At 58.3% G+C, this 18,063-nt stretch overlaps 1 protein-coding gene across 1 annotated transcript in view; it reads left to right on the forward strand.

Annotated features, from left to right (window-relative positions):
* The first annotated feature begins 1,216 nt into the window (after positions 1-1,216).
* NEK6 (NIMA related kinase 6) overlaps positions 1,217-18,063 on the forward strand; it is a 72,953-nt gene continuing 56,106 nt past the window's right edge. The window contains exon 1 of the mRNA XM_045846033.1: positions 1,217-1,360. The gene's annotated coding sequence lies outside the window, so the exon portion shown is untranslated. The remainder of the gene's footprint in view (positions 1,361-18,063) is intronic.

Consider the following 18,063-nt stretch of genomic DNA (forward strand, 5'->3'; position numbering starts at 1 on the left):
TGGGCCTGGGCTGGCGCTTCTGGACCCGCTGATGCCTGGTCTGACCCTTATTATTCCAGCGGCCCCCAGGGCTGTGCTGTCCATGAGGAGGGATTGCCTAGATCAGGCACAGGCATTGGAATTTGACAACCTGCTGTCCAGCTTCTAGCTCAACCGCTTACCAGCTGGGTGGCTTTGCGCAAGAAAATGTGCTCTCTAAGCTTCAGTTCTAAGACTCATTTATCCCATCCGTAAAATGGGCACAAAAGTGGCATAGTGCCTGCTTCATAGAATGGCTGTGGGACTGAACACCACAAAGCTAGCAGAGTCTGGCACACAGTGGGTGCGCAGCTGGTGTCATTATTATTATAGATCCTAGCCTGGTGAAGCTAGTTCATTCACTGGGCAAACGAGGCCCAGTGGGCATCTCCCTGTGCCCAAACTGGGCAGCTGGCAGGTGGTCAGTGTCATTCCTGCTTCCTGCCCTACTGGGGTGGGGGGGTCCGTGTGGGGGAGACACAGCACAGTTTGCACATGGAGAAGCAGCACATGTGGAAACAGGAACTGTTGGAGCCAGGAGCTGCCCCTTCTGTGGGGGGAGGGGTCCCCTGAGGAAGTGAAGCCAGGAGCCGAGTTGTTGTCTCTGTGCCCCCATGATGTCTCCTCAGAGGGGGTATTAAACATTCATTAGTGGTGTTACTTCTTCCAGAAACTTCTGCACAATGACTCTGACTGGTCTTGGGGTCCACAGGAAGTGAGGAGCTCCAGAGAAGGAGACATTGGTGCTTGGAGGGCAGGGAGCAGCGCTCCCTTGGGCCCCCTCACCCCCCACCCCCTGCTGCATTCAGCAGGCACAAAATAAGCGTTCGTTGATTGGTTGGTTTCAGTGTGACCAGGGCTGTGATGGGAGCAATGTCAGGAGAGGGGCACCCAAGGACGCGAGGGAGGGGCCGTGGGGTTCTCTGACTGCAGACCCTAATCCTCAGTGTCTAGAGCCCCAGAAAAGGGGGAGATGGCTGCTGCGTCTGACTCGCTGTGTGAGTTTGGGCCTCAGTTTCCCTATCTTTGAAATGGGGAGGGGAGCCTGGGCTGAGAGAGAGTGGTCTTGGGAGAGTAGACGGAGCCGGCAGGGTGAAAGAGCAGCAGAGAAGCCCCCCAAGCCTGCGTGGCGGAGCGTGCACGAGCGCAGGGGGCGGCGCGCCCCGAGGCGGGGAGGGGCGGGAGCGCGCGCGCGCGGGCTCGCCCAGGCGGTGGCGGAACAGAGAGCGGCCGAGCGTGTGGCCGCGGCGCCGCCAACTCGTGTGGGACCCACCGCTCCAGCCGGCCGCCCGCGGTCCCGCGCGCGGGTCCTCCCGCCAGCAGCCGAACCCGTCCCGCGCCGGTGAGTGGCCTGGGGCCAGGACCCAACTGGATCGGGCCCTGGGCCGGGGGGAAGGGGCGGGGGCCGGGCCGCGGGGCCGTCACTCGTACTTGGGCCCAGGACGCTACGCGTGCCCGCGCGCGCTCCCGAGGCTCCGCGGGGAGAGCGGGCGGTTGTGCGCGCGTGAGACTGGACGCGTGTGAACGTGCTAGTCTGAGTGTGTCCGCGGTGGTGCGTCCCAGCGTGCGTGTTCGCAGGAATGTGTGTGCTGGTGGCAGAGTTTGTGCGTGTGCACATCGGAGTGCCTGGCTCGTGTGGTTTGGAGTGAATGAGTGCGGCGGGGGGGGGCGGGGGGGGCGTGGGGAATGGGCACGGCTCCCGATGATCCATTTACCGAGTGTTTAATTTACTGTGTGCCAAGGAGTGTGCCAAGCGCTTCATCTGAGATCTCCTTTCTGTGACGGAGTGTGTGTGTGTGGATTTAGGGAGTACACGTGTGTGACCGTTCACAAGTGATTTGTGCAGGTATTCGTGAGCCTGTGAGAACAAACCTGTGCATTTGTGGGTGTGAGTGTGTAATTAGTGTATAGGAGTGTGCAAATATGTTTATTTTGAAGGATAAGGGTCCCTGCTTGTGCCCACCAAGCCTATTGTGTGATGATGTGCCCGCCACAGGCCCCGATGCCAGGGGGCCCACGGAGAGAAGCAGGCCTGGCCTGGGCACCCAGTGGGAACTGGGCCTTGTTTGGTGAATGAGGAGCCGGAGTCAGACCCGCAGACACAGAGCCTGGCTGGGTCTGGCAGAAGGGCAGCCTCTGAGCCAAACCTTAGCAGGGTCGCTGGCAGGACCCTCTGTGGGCACTCCAGGAAGGACAGACTGGGCTGGGACTGTGGGGGACCCGACACTAGGAGACATGTGTTCGGTTCTTCCTACATACCCTTCTGGTCTCCCCAGCTTTGTTCTTGCCCCTCGTCGGCCCTGGCAGATTTTAACCTTTTCTCTAGGCCTGGGGTGGAGGGGGAACAGAGGGGTAGCTGACCCTGGGGAGACCAGGAGTCTGGAGACGCTTATCTGTGCCTGGACCTCTCTCTACCTGCCGTGCTCAGTAAAGAGCTATTCATCTGGTTTATTTGTATCGAGTCTGGGCCTCCAAGAACCCCCGAGACAGTAACGAATTGATCCCAGCAGGCTTGGGACACCGTCTTCCAAGGTCTGTCCTCACAAGTTTTGACTGACAGTCTTTCTGTGCTTTTATACATGTCGGAAATCTCCGCAGTCGAAAATCTCCATTGCTTCGAGGCAAACTGGAGCAACTCAGGAGCTCCCTTGTTTCTCGAAATTGTCAAAATTCGGCCCGTCTCTCCGAGGGGAAAATGTCGTCCTAGGAGCTCGGTGTGTGTGCAGGAGAACCTTGGAGGCATTTAAAAGCCGTGGCGTTAATGGAAGGAGAATTTCATTGAAAGGGATGCAGGGCCGGCTGGAAGGGCCTGTTTCCAGCTCGGCAGCTCACCGAGTGAACTTTGGACGTCTTCTTTTAGCAAACAAAACCTGGAAGGAAACAAAAAGGCCCACATTCTTTTTCTTTTTTGTCTTAAAAAAATGGAAGGGAAAAGAAAAACAACACCTTCTGGCTTTGCTGGAAATGCTGCCTCCCCTCCCCCCACCAAGGCCAGGCCCTGCCTGATCCCCCACCCCCAAATAAAATATGCCCGTGGGGAGCTGTGGCTGAGTCACTCCCTGGCAGAGAGCCCCACGGGCAAACATTTGGGAAGGTTCTTGCCTAACTTCCCAGAAGAAAGGCCCAGGATTTTAAAATGGTCCCTGTGGTTTGTCGGCTCCTGCCGTCCCGTCTGCTTTGGAAATGACTGAAAAGTAGTTTCTATCTCCAGCCACGAAAGCCTCAGACTTAAGCCTGAGTTGGTCTGCGTGCAGGGCTGCTCGGGTTTCAAGAAAGGGAGCTCCTGGCTTTGCCAAGTGGCACTTTTGGTGGCTCTGAGCGAGGAAGGAGCAGGGAGAGGGGAAGGGAAGGGCGGTGACGCTCACGGAGCACCCGCCGTGCGCGCACAGTCCTCCCAGTAGTCATGCTGCGGGGGACGGCTTTTGGTTTGTTTTTCTTGTAATTGTGTATATGTATATATTTTTGCTCTTAGTTTTATATGTCCAAAGAAACAGAGGCTCAGAGAGGTCAAGCGTGTCTTGGGGCCACTAAGAGGAGGCAGAAGCAGAATCCGGTCACCTGCCTGACTTCACACTCGTCCTCTTTCCACCATCAGGCGTGTGCCATTTGCCTCCCCGAGGCTGTGCGGGTCGGGTGCTGAGTACTTCAACACACATGCACTCATTGAATTTTCACTGGGAGCGAGGCGGTTTTTATCTCCACTTTACAGATGAGAAAACCGAGGCTCGGGGAGATGAAGCACCATGCATAAGTTTATGAAAGTAGCACTGCCACTCATGGCCACCGTTTATTGAGGACCTACCTTGTGCCAGCCGGGGTACTTTTAGTGCCCTGCCCTACTCACTCCATTGGCCAGCACTGGCAGATGGGAGCTGTTGCGATGCCCGTTCTACAGGCAAAGAGCCGGGGCACAGACAGAGTAAATAATGTGCTGAAGATCACATACTAATATGCAGTTGACCCTGGATTTGAACCCCCCTGGGCTGAGCATAGTCTTCCCACTGACCCTGGAAAGTGACGGTCACTGTGTACAGTGTCTGCCCAGGGCCGAGGTCCAGGATCGTTATCCTGACCTCAGGAAGACGAACGCACGGGAGGTGAAGTAACTTGGGCAGGGTCATAAACTGGCAATCGGCTAAGTCACGGTCTGAGTCTGCGATTCCAGAACTGAAGGTCTTTAACCTTCAACCAGGTCTGTCTGCCTTTGCCCTGCTTCCCTCCCGAAAAACAAAAACAAGTGGGGGAAGTCACGCCAGGCTCGCGCCGGGCTGTTCTCGGTGGGCTGCAGCCCTCTGGGAGAGGTCTTCCTGAGGGCTGCCCTCCTCCCGCGTCCTCTGTTGCCCCCCTGGGGCAGGTGACCAACGCCCAGGGCCCGCGAGCTGTCAGATAGAGAGGGCCACAGTTTACATTTTTCTTTCCTCTTCTAAGTGCCAAAGATTAGTTTCAGAAGGGAAGTGTCAAAACAATTGTCAAAAAGAGAAGACTATTCCCTTCCTCTTCTCCGGTCAGCCCGAGCAAGGCAGTTACAGGGTGGAGAGCAGCGGAGCAGGCCGGTGAGTCACGCAGGGTCGAGTGCAGGCTGGCGGCCCTGGCGCGGGTGGGGGAGCGGCAAGCTGGGACACTGGCCTCTGCGAGAGCCCAGCCTTCCGACCCCTGATGGCGGAGAGTCCCCTCCGAGGGGCCTGCCTCTCCATGCTGAGCCGGAGCGTTTCTACAGAGGCTTCCTGCCACTCTCCATTTCAGCCCCGCGCCCGTCTCCCTTCCTCGTGCACCCCCATTTGTACCGCGGTGCCTACTGCGCAGGACTGGAAAGGCGCGCCGTGCGTGAGGACCGGTGCCGCCTGGGGAGTGCGGTGCCGCCGCGCACGCCCTTTGCCGTTGGAGGAGAAGGTAGCTCGCTCCCTTCCCACTACTGTTCTGCGGGAGTTGATGAACGTTTGCAAATTGCTTTGAGATGCGTTAATTTAAGGTGTGAAATAATAGATCTTGAGCGAAGGCTCAGTCGTATTTCTGGCATTGATGGATTTCTCTCCCGTCTGGCCTGTGATGTGGAGAGGTAAAAATAGTCCTTGTTTCTGCATTTTTATCTTTTCGTCTGACGTCATTCTTAGGAAGCAGTGTGCCCGGGCGACAGATCTTTTCCTTGGCCACCGCCTCCGATGGCAGCCAGGATGTGGCACTCCGGGGACCAAGAGGGCTCCTGGGGCGGGGCAGTCACCTTGGCCCCTCTGAGTGCAAAATTGCTTTGCAGTTGAACAGGTGGCCCATAGTCAGGCTTGGCCAGGGACCCTCTGTGGCTGTTTGGGATTTGGCCATCTTCTCATTGCAGACTCTTGGGTCGTGACCAGGTAGCCTTCTGGAAAAATGTTAGTTTAAAAAGAAAATGATCAGGCCAGTGGCTTTACTCATTGCTCTTGGAGCTGAGTGACATACACACGGTCCTTTCCTTTGGCGGAGAGCGAATTAGACCAGCAGCCGTCTCAGACGCGACTCCCAGACAGGAGCTAACCTTGGGGCCGATCGTTGGTGGTGTAATTTCCTGTAACGTTTAAGTTGGGAACTTGAACTAGCATTTTGACATCTGTCCCTGTAACAGGACTTGCTTGTGTGGAAACAGACCCCCACACACAGCCTCTGCCGCTGTCTCCAATTCTGGATTTTTCCACAGACGACTTCTCGGGTGGTCCGGTGGCAAAGGACCCGTCTTCTAGCCAGGCCTTCTTGGCCTCCGCCGGCAGGATCGGCGCACCCCTCCAAACCCGACTGGCCGCTGTGGCGGGGCTCTGCCTGGGGGGCGAATGAGGGGCCCACGGAACTGGAAGGTGGGGGGGTACAGGGTGGGGGGAGTGTGAAGCCGGATCTGAAATGCATTCAGCTCCAGCGGCCTTGGTCCACGCTGAGCCCTTCCTTCTTTCCCGCAGACATCTGTGTGAGGGTGACCTCACAGAGAAGAGAAAGGGGCTTTATGTAGGAGTTCCATGGAGTGAAGGAACTCGGACAAGAGAAGGGGGCGGGAAGCTGCCCTCCAGAGCCAGCATCTTCCCGGAGTTGTTTAACCTTCACACTTCAGAACTGGGCTGGTAGAGGGTGCGGCGCTGGACCCCAGCACTCGGGGGGCCGTTTCAGGAGAACTCCCTGAGCCAGGCTTCTCCTGGGTTGAGTCCCTCAAGCCCTCACCGCAGGTGTGCGTGCGGCGGGGTTGGAATTTGCCCCCAGAGCCTGCCCCGTCTGTTCCTTGTGTCGTTAACATCTTTGCAACTCAAATGACTTCGGCCCTCCGCCCTGACCGGTCCCAGCTGCGGACGCGGAGTTCACGGGGCTCACAGTCCAGGGAAGAACACGGACACTGAGGCCCGGTGAGGACGAGGGGCTCGCCCACAGTCGCATTTAAGAATCTGAGCCTTGGTCAGGCGCACATGCCCGGGCTGCAGGTTCGGTCCCCACCTCCCCAACCCGGTCGGGATGCACAGGAGAGGCAGCCGATTGATGTTTCTCTTCCTCTCTCTAAAAATAAAGACATAAAATCTTAAAAAAAAAAAAGACCTTGAGCCTTGGCACCAAAGGCAGTGAGGTCAGAGCCCCAGACTTACTACTCGTGAGCCAGTCGTGCACTTCTCAGAGCCTCAGTTTCCTCATCTGGAAAACGGGGACAATATCCCAACCTCAAAACGTCTGAGGGGAGAAGCACATGAAAAGATGCATGCAAGATGCTCAGCATGTGGGCAGCTCTTGCAAGTGCCTGGAGCTCACTTCCCCAGTTTTTACCTGAGACATCGTAGGAACTATTTAATTACTAAGGACCTGCCCAAGGTCACGAAGTTGTCTCTCTGTCAAGAGCATCTCGGTGTCCCTGCATATTGAGGCCTTAAACAAGACACAAAGGGGTGTCGTGGGGGAGCCCCTCCCTCCAGGTGCCACCAAAGCACTTTCCTGGGATGAGTGGCCCTCGAAATTGACGGGGAGGAGACAGCAGCTGTTTGGAAGAGACAAGATTTAAATGTCAGGTGGCCCCGGGCATCTCAGGAAAATGTTTAGAAATCAGTATTTTTTTTGTTTCTCTCCACCCAACCCCCACAGGGTGAAAAAGTGAGCCTCTTATGCTTTTGGTGCGTCCTCTGGAGTTGGGGGGTCCCGGGAGGCTTCCGGAGCTGGGGCAGCCACACTGTGTCGTTAAGCACGACAGATGTCCTGTTGGCTGTTTACGCAGCGTCAGCCCCGTCCGAGGTCTGTGCTGACAGGAGCGGCTGTCCCGGACCCGCGGACCTGAGGTGGGGCCGGCAGCTCTCAATCAGAAGAGAGCTTGCGGCCCTCTCCCAGCCCCGGTGCGCGTCTGGCACGGACTGAGTCATCCAGTGTTCCCTCTGGCTGACTTGTTTTCTCCGAGGGAGAGGCGAGGTCCGTGTCCCCAGGAAGCGGCCACCCTTCCCGAAGCGGCTTCTGTGGGAATGGGCTGGCCGGATGTGCAGGGTAAGCACCACGCCCGCACGGCCCCAGCAGCCACCTCTGGCAAGGGCTTCTCGTGGGCCCAGCCTCCACTTCCTCGTCAGGAAAATGGGCTCGTAACACCAGGTGCAAGGTCCTCAATTCTTGGGCACTGTTTGGGGGGCTGGCCTCAGGACTCCAGCTCTAGGACTAGAATTCTGAAAAGAGAGGGCCTGGGGTTAGAGCCTCCCCTGAAAAGCCACTATGGATAAGGGACAGGAGTCCCAGGATGAGGGTGTGTTGGGGTGGGTGGGGTGTGTCGGGGAGACCTACACCTGCCTTCGGCCACAGCGCTACACCTGTTACCTGCTTTACATGAGGAGGTTTTGCACAAGAGTCATGTGAAGAAAAGGCTGTTATGTAAAATAGCCAGGATGCATACATCCATGGAGACAGAGCGCAGATCGGTGGTCCCAGGGGCGGGGGAGGGGAGCAGCTGTCCGATGGGCGGATGCAGGGCCGCCGCCCAACTCCGTGAATGCGCTAACGGCCCCTGAATGGTTCATTTTAAAACGGTTAGCTTTATGCTGTGTAGGAAAAAGACTTTGTAAGAAAAGGTTCTGAAGCTGAAAAGCAAAGGCACAGAAGCCTCTCACTTGACAGCCCGGGAGACTGAGGCCCAGAGAGTCTGTAGCCAGCCTGAGGTCTCTGTGGCACCTGAGGCTGCTCTGTGGCTTCAGTTGGTCACCGATCACCGTGATCACCGTGATCACCGTGATCACTGTGCCGACGCTCGGGCCAGGCTCTGGTGGCAGCACCCCAGCCCGACTGCAGGAGGAAAACTCAGTGCGAGAACAGACCGCTCGGTGTTGTGCGGGCCCAGCGGACTCTATAATGTGGACAGGTGCACCCTCGCCGGCTCGTGTGTGGCTGTCTGTTCAGCCCTTCATTCAGGAGACGTGTCCCAGCCTCCCGGGCTGGGAGCTGGCTCAGAGACCCTCTCACGACCCTGCCCCTGGGCCCGTCACCAGCTGGTGGGGACACACCTGTCATGACTGCCTTGCATGTAATTTGCAGTAAGCACCTTCGGGGACACCCTCTCCGGGGAAGTGGGAGGGACATCTGAGCCAGAAACCTGAGGTGTACCAGGCAGGGTGTCAGGAGGCCCAGAGACCTGAGAGGGCCGGGGTGAGGGGCAGGAGCACCGCAGAGGGAGTGGGCCTGTGGGGCTGTGGGACGGGGTGCTGGGAGCAGGACCCGGGGCCCGGGCTACGGGCAGACTCCAAGCAGCGTGAAGTCAGAGACTTCCTGCCATTGCCTCAGCCTTTGAACCCTTCAATAGGTCCTTTGTGCCAGCGCGCCCCATGTGCTACATTCTGCTCTAACCCTCCACAGGGACTCACTTCACCCTCCCGGCAATGCGATGACGTAACTACCCGCATGCCCATTTCATAGACAAAGGAACAGAAACAGAATCCAGGGTACGCGGTGCTCCAATAGCATTAGCATGAATGCGGTGAGGACCCCGTGCACGGGGGTCTGGTCTAGAGGGTCAGCGGACAGAGGCTGCCGCCTGAATGTGCCCCTTGTGTGGGCTGAGTCAGTGGCCGGGCCCGGGGCCTGGGAGAGGGACCCCGAGGTGGCCAGAGGGAACAGCATGCGCCGAGGGAGCATGCTGGGGGCACGGAGCGTTTGCCGTGTCTGACGGAAGGCTGGGGGCTCAGCCACAGAAAGCAGAGGCGTGCGGTGGGAGAGGAGGCGGCCGAGGTCCCCCCGCACCCGGGTCAGGTTCGGTCTTCATTGCAAGAGCAGGGGGGCCCCTAGGGGGTCTGCAGCCTCACTTCTCAGGTGTGCCCTCCTTGCTCACTCTGCTCCAGCTGAGTGTACTCTCACCTCGGGGCCTTTGCGCCTGCTGCGCCTTCTTCCTGAAATCCTCCCCCCAGGTTCCCAGGACGAGCTCCGAGCCTGCGTTCAGGACACAGGACACCGCTGAAGTCACTTCTCCGAAGACGGCCCACCACTCCCACCCTCGCCCCCAAGCCCTTCGTTCCCTGGCCTGGCTTTATTGTCCTTCGAGGTCCCGGCCCTTCCCTGACGCTGTGTGTTTGTTACCTGCCTCCCAGACCAGCGCCTCGACTCCGTGAGGGTCAGGCTCGGTCTGGGGACCGCGGCTGTGTGCTCAGTGCCCGGCGCCGTGCTTGGCTCATCGCAGACGGTGTTGAGTGGGCAAGTGGCCGAGCCCCAGACCATGTTTACGTGGAGTTACTGAATCTGTGAGCAAACTTCGCCCCACCCAGTGGGCAGCGAAGGGCTGCGTTGTGCCTGGCTGACCGTCCTCTGCACAGGGGAGGTTTCTCAGAGAAAGACTCATCCTCGTCCTCCAATTAGTCCAAGTAGGAGGAGCTTGTGCCTCCCAGAGCTCCAGGGTCTCCTTCCTTTGCCTCTTTCGTCACAGGCTGTTCCTGAATTCTGTGTCAGAGGGGCTTGGGGTTGGAACAGGCAAGCGCCTTGTCTTAAAGCTGGCTTTTCTACCAGGCACCCTTCCTTTTCTCGGGGGCCTACCTTTTGGGGGTCACTTAGGGAAGAGGAAGAGGCCACACCCTCACAAGCCACGTCTCGGCACAGACATTGCTGTGTGGCCAATGAGCGGGACCCCAGATTCCACCCAGCCCAGAAAACGGGGACCCCGGCGTGAAAGGAATGCTTCCCTAGCTGGTGGAGCACAGGGCACCATGTGGCAGACAGGGAGTGGGGAAGGGAGCCCGCCCGTGTGTTTGGCCGGTCCAGCTGAGTCCCCACAGATGCAAGTACACCAGGATCTCAAGTATGAACTTGAACTTGGCGTGCCTGCCTCAGTGAGGGTGCATTGTCTTTGTTCGTCTCCCCCAGGAATTTTAGTGGCCTTTCATGTGTGTTTCAAATGCCAGCCACTGCAGCCAATCCGAGAGGGGAGGCAGTGAGAATGGATTTTTGTCTGGAGAGAGTCTGGGGGCCGGGCCACAGCCTGGCTTTCAGGAGCCACGCAGAGAAAACACTTTTCCTCCAAGCGAACACCTTTGCGCCCACTTCTGTGATACCCCAGGTCTTCTGACATCGCTCACCTGTAGGTTTGGCACGTAAAGACCACGGTTTCCAAACTCTCAAAGGGGCAGTGGTCTGTGGAAGCATTCTAGTGACATTTGGAGGCCGGAGAGGCCGTTTGGAAGATGCCCTTGGGTCCCTGGCATGTGAGAAGCTTCTGGATGCTCGAATGACTTGCACGGGGGGCACCCTTGAAATCGCACAGAGCTGAAAATTCCGGGCCAGATGGTCAGTGCGATGTGCTAATGTTAGCAGTCGAGGTATTTAATTACCCAGAAAAGCCTCTTTGCTTACCCACTCTGGGTTACTGGAGAGCCTCTGATTCTCAGGAGGAGGGTCTTACACAGTGTAATCGGAGCAGCAGACAGGGAATCACTATCCCTCATTACTCCATTAGCTAATTAAGTGATTTATCTGGTCACGCGTTTCTTCCTGTGATTACCTTCCATCCAACAGCATTCCCTGGGCCCCACTCCGTGCCTGGCCTGGCGCTGGGCACCGGGGATCGAACGAAGCAGGGGGATAAATATTCCTAAATCCACGCTGGGTGCCAGCCCCCTGGGTGGTGCCTCGGGCTGCACGTGAGTTAATTCACTCCCCAGTGGGCGTCCACTGAGCACCTACTCTGCACAGACCCGAGCAGACGAAAAGGATACAGCTCCTCGTGGCTCGAACTCCCTCCCCGTTGTGAGGGGGCCCTCGGGTCCCCGTCCCTCCACTTTCGGTGGCAAACCCGGCCAGCCACCGCTCACGGGCCGCACGGCCGTGTCCCCAGCACGAACCAGAAACCATCCAGATGCACGGGAGCTGACGTGAGAACAAGGCACCCCCTTCACACGTCGCTCTCGGTTCAGCGTCTTGCCACCACCCAGCATTCGAGACAGAATGTGAGATCTCGTGGTTGGCTAAATACATAAATATTTTATGTCTCGATATTCTGAAAATGAAGCCCAAATGCGCAGAACTGCAGCACATCAGTGCTATAGATCATATGTTATAATAATCTGATGACATGTTGTTTAAATATTTATGGACGGAGGCGACACGACAATGGGGGGGTGCGCCGTCTCCGCGCAGAGTCCTGGCAGATGCCGGGGAGGAGGGAGCGGACCGCGAGGCTCAGGCTCCTGCGTCGGTGTTTCGGGGTTTCGTGGCAAGAACGGTGGCTGGCATTTATTGAGCACTAGCTGTGTGCTGTACCCTTCACTGGCTTCATTTCATTTCACCGTCACGGCAACCTCTTGAGGATGGGACTCTTATTAGCCCCACGTGGGACTCTTACTCGTACCTGCCGTGCACCACAGAGACCTGGCCGAGTGCTTCGTCAAGTCACAGGTGAGAAGCTGAGGCTCAGGGGGGTGTCCGATGGGCCCCAGGCCCCGCAGCTGGGGAGATGGCCCAGGATCCAACCCAGCGCGGCCCCACCCTGCAGTCTGAGTCCTCATTCACTGTGTGTTGTGCTCTGTGGGTGATGAGTCAACTCAGAAAAGCCACCATCGCCACCTGGTTGGTCCCTTGCTCGGTCCTAACTGGAGTCACAGAACGGATGTCTGTAAACTGGCAGGTGGGAATAGAAACCACGAGCAACAAGTATCTAACCCAAGAGGAGCAGTTGTGCCACGGCAGAGCCTCCGTGGCCCCAAAGTGAGTTTGCTGCAGACAGTCCCCAAGTCAGTGTTCTGTGCCCCAGCCTTTGCCCGAGCTGCACCCTCGCCCTGCAGCGCCTGCTGGGCTGGGTGCTCAGCCACCACAGCCCACCACCTTACAGGTGCGGGGCCCCTGCGTCCCCCAGAGCTGACACCGATGTCCCTGCCTGGAGAGGCAGCCCGAGTGTGCCGGCCAGAGCAGCTGCCCCGTGCACACCCTCCCTGATGCTCTGCTGGGCGGGCTCCCTCCACCTGACCTTGCCACCTTCAGGCCTGCCCCGTTCATTACTGTTCGTTACTGTGCTGCATCCTGGTTCATTGTCGCACCTTCTGCACCGGAAACCAGGCCTGGTCCACAGGATACAACAAGTGACCCACCACAAGGGTTCAAAGAAGAAGACCTGTGGGTGGGGAGAGGGAGAGCCGAGTTCTGAGAAGCTTCTCAGGTGTGACTGTGTCAGACCCCAAGGTGTCTAGTTCCGCAGAGGCCTGGGGTGGCCCTCTAGGCCAGGGGAGGGCGGTCAGAGGGTCACATTAATGGAATGCAGGGCCAGCTGCATAGTGCGTTGGGGCCCGGTACAGAATGAAAATGCAAGCCCCCTTGTTTGAAAAGCAGGAAAAAAGGTTCTTCCTTTCCTTTGCAGTCTCTCCACCTGCCATGATGTTTTTATTAGCTATTTAAGGCCATGCTCCCTTGGGCACAGGGACACTCATGGGGCAAGTGCAGATGCTTGGAGGTACCTGGAGCCTTCCAAGGAAGGGGGAGCAGAGATTCCTGGGGTGGGGGTGGGGCGCGGGCAGCTGGGAAGCTGTCCTGGGGAAGCCGGCCACTCCTGAGCTGAGGCTCCAAGCCCCCAGCACACGCCTCGTTGTTCTGCCTGACTTCACTTCAGAGTTCAAAGACAAAGCGAGAACATTCAGGACCGTGAACACAGACCATGAAACCCCAAGCACGGGCTCCCTTCTGAGGGCAGGGCCTGATGCCATCACACCGGTCACTTGCACGGGCAGGGGGGGCTGGCCCTGACAGGAGGACTGTGGCCTCCTCCTGTCGACACCCACATTTCACAGAGAGCAAGGCCCCTGTATCCGGTCCCCACGTGGGCTGAGGGCCAGGTCTCGTTTAAAGGAAACGCTCTGCTGGGAGGCACCGTCTGCAGACCTCCGGCCCAGGATGTGACGGCTGTCAGCTGTTGCCCCTCCTCACCCGGGGCCTCCTGTGCCAAGGGCGCACTGTGCACGTGGGCCTCCTCGGAAGGGCCCTCCTGGTTGAATCCCTCATGTTGGTGCCAGATGTTGCTGCCTTGGCAAACCCACCCCCTCCAACTTCCTGTCCTTGAGTGACAAGGGTCAGAAATCCAATGACGAGGTTGCTGACCTGCTTGCTCGATCACTCGATTGCTCAGGAAGAATACCAAGCAGGTGGTGCTCTAGAAACCAGAGAGGGTGGGGAGCTCAGATTCTGCCAGCCACCCACGCTGTGCCCAGCCCTGATGTCGGGGGTCTGGTAGCCACAGGATGTGGCCGTCTGGCTACTCTCGAAAATGTGAATGAGGGTGGCTCCGGAGAGTTGGCCAATGCTTGTTATTTGGTACCTACACTGCACCGGACAGACCTGCCCGAATGCTTCATCTGTGTTGCCGTAGTTAATCCTCACGGCTTTGGGCTGACCCCATTTTTCAGATGAGGATAACTGAGGTCCGGAGAATGAAGCCACTGGTCCAAAGCCATAAGCCACACAGTGTGAAAGTGGAGATTTGAACCCAGGCCCGACTGACCCCCAAAGCCAGTGCTCTCTGCACAATCCCAGGCACGGCTGGATGGCGAGGCTCACTGGTTGCCTGAGCCTTCTGCCCCCGCTGTCTGCTGGGTGTGCGTGGGGACCGGGCAGGAGCCAGACCTCAGCCGCTGCCTCTGAGCAGTCACCCTTCTTGGCAGGGAGCAGGTCCCGAGACTCCAGGTCCAGCTTTTCTCCAAGATCCAGCCAGCCCTGTGGCCACTCTCAGGCTCACGGATGGAGGAAGCAGGCAGTGGCCTTGGACACACTTGAGTACAAGTCACCTCCCCACCTTTCGCTCACCTCTCTCCTTGGCTTGTCACTTCTCGTTTGCAAAATGAGGGGTGATCTCAGTTGCTGCCTGTGGGGCCGTGTTCGTGATCCACTGAGATAAGCATGCACATCACAGGCCTTCAGCAATTAGTGGCCATTGTTGTATTGATAATAAATGACACTGTGTGGGGTGAGGACTGCAGCTCGGTGGCACCCATGACACTCAGGAGCGCCTCTCCGCACTGGGACGTGTTGGAATCACAGCCCAGAGCCACCCTCCCCAAGGAAGTCATCCCTGCCTTGCTTCGTTTGGTTGTCCTCTCAGCCAGCGGAGGCAGGCGAGACTCTAAATGCAGGGTGAACGGAAGACCCACAATGGAGCTGGCATCCTGGGTGGGGAGGACGACCGTAAGCTAGAGGAGAGTGGACTGTGTTCGGTGCTGCTGGTCTCAGCGCTGCAGACAGGTGGGCGGGGCTGCGGCGAGGCGGCGCCGGTGTCCCCGGGCTGCTGAGTGGACTGATTCACCCCCCAGTGTCTGTCTTCTCTCCAGGGGCAGTTGCTGGGGATTTAACATGTGCCTGTTGTTCACGTCCCTGTTCTTCCGAGGGGCCTGGGAGGGCCTCATCTGGCTGCCTTTGCCTTAGGCGTCTTTGAGAAAGTGGATTCACCTGTGTGAATGGGGGTGTTTTATTCAGGTTTTCCCAAGACTCCACTGCTCACTCTCAAGGCTGCTCGTCACCAAGGCCACCTGGGCAGCCCCTGGCCACATAGTGTCACTCTGACTCCTCTCAGAGAGCCTGGGAGGCAGGCCCTGCTGCTCCTAGACCAGGACAGGGAAGCTGAGCGAGGCTGAGTTATTTGTTCAAGGTCTGTGGTGGAGCCAGGATTTGAACCCAGGCCTCTGGCTCCCAGAGCACACACTCTAAACACATCTGCTCTAGTGTGCATGGGTGTTTTTGTTTTTCCAAACAGCAGAAATTCACAGGTTCTGCTCACAGCAACCTATGCTCAACAAGCACCTACTGTGTGTCAGGGTGGTGCTGGGTGTTGTGGGAAGGTGTGGCTGAGAAGAATAGAAAGATCGTGGGTTCCCAAATTGGCCTGAGAAGTGACCATTTCCCACGTGAGTGGGGTTGCTCCAGGGCTGTGAGGTGGGTGGGGCTAGCCCCACATGGGGCATGCGGAGGCTGAGGCCCAGAGAGGCTCTGCAGCTTGCCAAGGTCACACAGCCCCGGGCAGCTTGACTCCACGTCCACTTGCCCTGCCTGTGGTCACCCACGGCTGTCCCTGCAGCAGCTTCGGCCTCCGCCCCCCCTTCTGCATTTGGACGAACTGAAGCCCAAAGAACAGTTTGGCGGCTTGATCTCAAATCAGAGAGAAGGGCGAGCCCTTTCCGTGGCCGTGGGAATGGACGCCCGTTCCGCAGTGAAACCGCCTTCGTGATGCCCCGGACTCTCAGGACAGGAGGGGACCTGCGAGGCGACAGTGTGTGACGAGGGCCTGTGGGTGTGACTGGGGAGGGGCCATGCCTGGGGTTCCTTCTGGGACCTTCGCCAGGGCCATCGGGTTTTATGGCATCTGGGACGGACGGGCCTCTTCAAAGGAAACGTTCCCAGGGCTGCCCCTCCCGCCGCCGGCAAACAGTCCGTAAACGGCGGCGCAGAAACCGCCGCGCTCGCAAAGCGGCGGGCCGGCGTCCAGCCCGTTTATTTAAACCCGGAGTCGGCGGGGCTAAAGACTTCAGCCCGCCACCTCGCCGTGGCAGGGGAGTGTAATCTTCGGGGTTTTCTTCCTATTACAGGGTTTTTTGTTGTTGTTGTATATTTGTAAAATGAGGCTTCTGCTGGCAAAAGCAGGTTTTAGCGAGTGCGGCAGCTCTTTCAAGACCTAATAAGGCCCCAAAGGAGGGCGTGTTCCAGCAACACTTTCCTTCTCCCCGGGGCGGCGGAGCCCGCTGGCCTCCTGTGCACACTTTGGGCACCGCGCACCATCCGTCTTGCTTCCCATTAACAGAATCACCGCCATCACTTCTGCGGGAGGAGATGGGCCCTTTGGAGCTGCCTTGGGGACAGAGGCAGGAGCAGCCGCCGAGCAGTTTTGCTTAGAGAGGAACGAAGAGAAAAAAGGACAGAAAAACCGAACTCCTACAGAGGGATCGTTCCTTGGGCGGGGGCTGGGTGGAGGAGGAAAGGGGCAGCGGGGGCGGGTCCAGTCCCACTTCCTGCTCACGTCCCTAGGAGCCACCCCGGGATACGTCCTGGAGGGGAGTGGACGAGGGCATGTGATGGCCCCGGTTCTCGACACCCGTGAAGAGGGCGTGTCACCCACGCAGCATGGCAGCGCGTGGAGAGGCCCCTTGAGTCCAGAGGCAGGGAAGGAGGGGGGCCCAGCCTCGACGAGGCGCTCACATGGGTCTGGCGTGGTGCCGGCCGCATTGGGTTTGCTTCGAGGACCGGGTGTCATTGGCCCCGGCTTTCCGATGAAACAGCAAAAGCCCAGAGAGTCCAAAAATTTGCTTTGGATCACACAGTTCCTAAGTGGTAGCTCTGAGGCCTGTCCACTTTGCTGGGCTGCCTTCTGAGAGCGGGGGGTGGGGGTAGGGGGGTGAGGGCGCATCCTTGAGGCTCTGAGGAGTCACAGAGTGAGGACTCCCAGTCCAGGTGCCTGTCCGGCCTGCCCCTGTCTCACCCGCCTCCGGTGATCGTCAGGGGGAGCTGGCCAGGTGGAGAGGGCATGCCAGAGGGAGCGTGTGGCGTGTGCGGGGGCCCAAAGGCGTGAAGCGGCAGGTGCAGGGAACCGTAAGAGGCCCTGTGGAGCTGACGTGGTGTGTGACAAGTGTCACCTGGGACTGGAGTCAGGCAGGTAAGGAGGCTCAGACGCTAAGCTCAGGAATGACACCTTTACCTAGAAGCTTTGAAGGTTTGATAAGAGACAGGGGGATGGACAGGCAGGTGTTTTAGGAAGGTCATTCTGGCGGTGTGTATGGAAAACGGTTTGGCCAGGGTGGGGTTCAGGCCAGGAGACAAGGAGGCTGGCGAGGAGGCCCTGGGGGGGACACCTGCGCGGCTTCTCCTGGAGCCTCTCAGCTCCGCCCACAAAGAACCCTCGGCTTTCTCCCCCGCCCCCGTCCTTTCCTGCTGGGTGTGGGAGTGGGAGGCCCCTCACCTCCCCCTGCACCCTCAGCCTCTCTCACAGCTTTCCTGTGACAAACAAGGCCGACGCCTACAACTTGCTGGGGACAATGTGAGAATAAATGATAAAATATGTAAAGCTTGCAGCATCTCTTTGGGAAGGGAAGAAAGTGCCACGGATGTGTTATTTTCCCTGACTCCGGATTTCTGCGTGCCGCTGTTTTTCCCTTGGCCCGTCAGAGACGCTGTTTTGGTTCCCGGGGATGAGAGCAGCCCGAGCTGAGGGGAGCACCTCCGCCGAGGCCGGGCCGTTCCAGCGTCTGCGCGGAATCCATTTGTTTCCCCCCATTTCCGGGCAGCTCATTCATCTGCACGAGTCCCAGCTCCGCCGTGCTTCCTGGGGAGCAAACTGTATTGTCACTGTGATTGAATTCCTGTTCTCAATTGATTGATTGATTGATTATTGGTTGACCTGGAGAAGTCAGAGGCAAAGCTGTGTGGAAAGGAGCAGCTCTGAGTTTTCGTGTCTGTCTGTGGCATGTTGTGGTGGTGGAGGGTGGGCTGAGGCCAGAGGTTCCCCGGCCCACTGGGCGTCGGCCAGACTTGAGCTGGCACATGGCATGTAGCAAGGGGACCCGCAGTGGCAGGTTTGGGGTGCTGCAGTGGTATGGTGGGTAGGCAGTACCCCTGGCTGAGCCAGCCGTTCCCAGGATC

Source organism: Phyllostomus hastatus, unplaced genomic scaffold, assembly GCF_019186645.2.
Source record: "Phyllostomus hastatus isolate PE091 unplaced genomic scaffold, TTU_PhHast_1.1 phas_contig_495, whole genome shotgun sequence".
Classification (NCBI taxonomy): domain Eukaryota; kingdom Metazoa; phylum Chordata; class Mammalia; order Chiroptera; family Phyllostomidae; genus Phyllostomus; species Phyllostomus hastatus.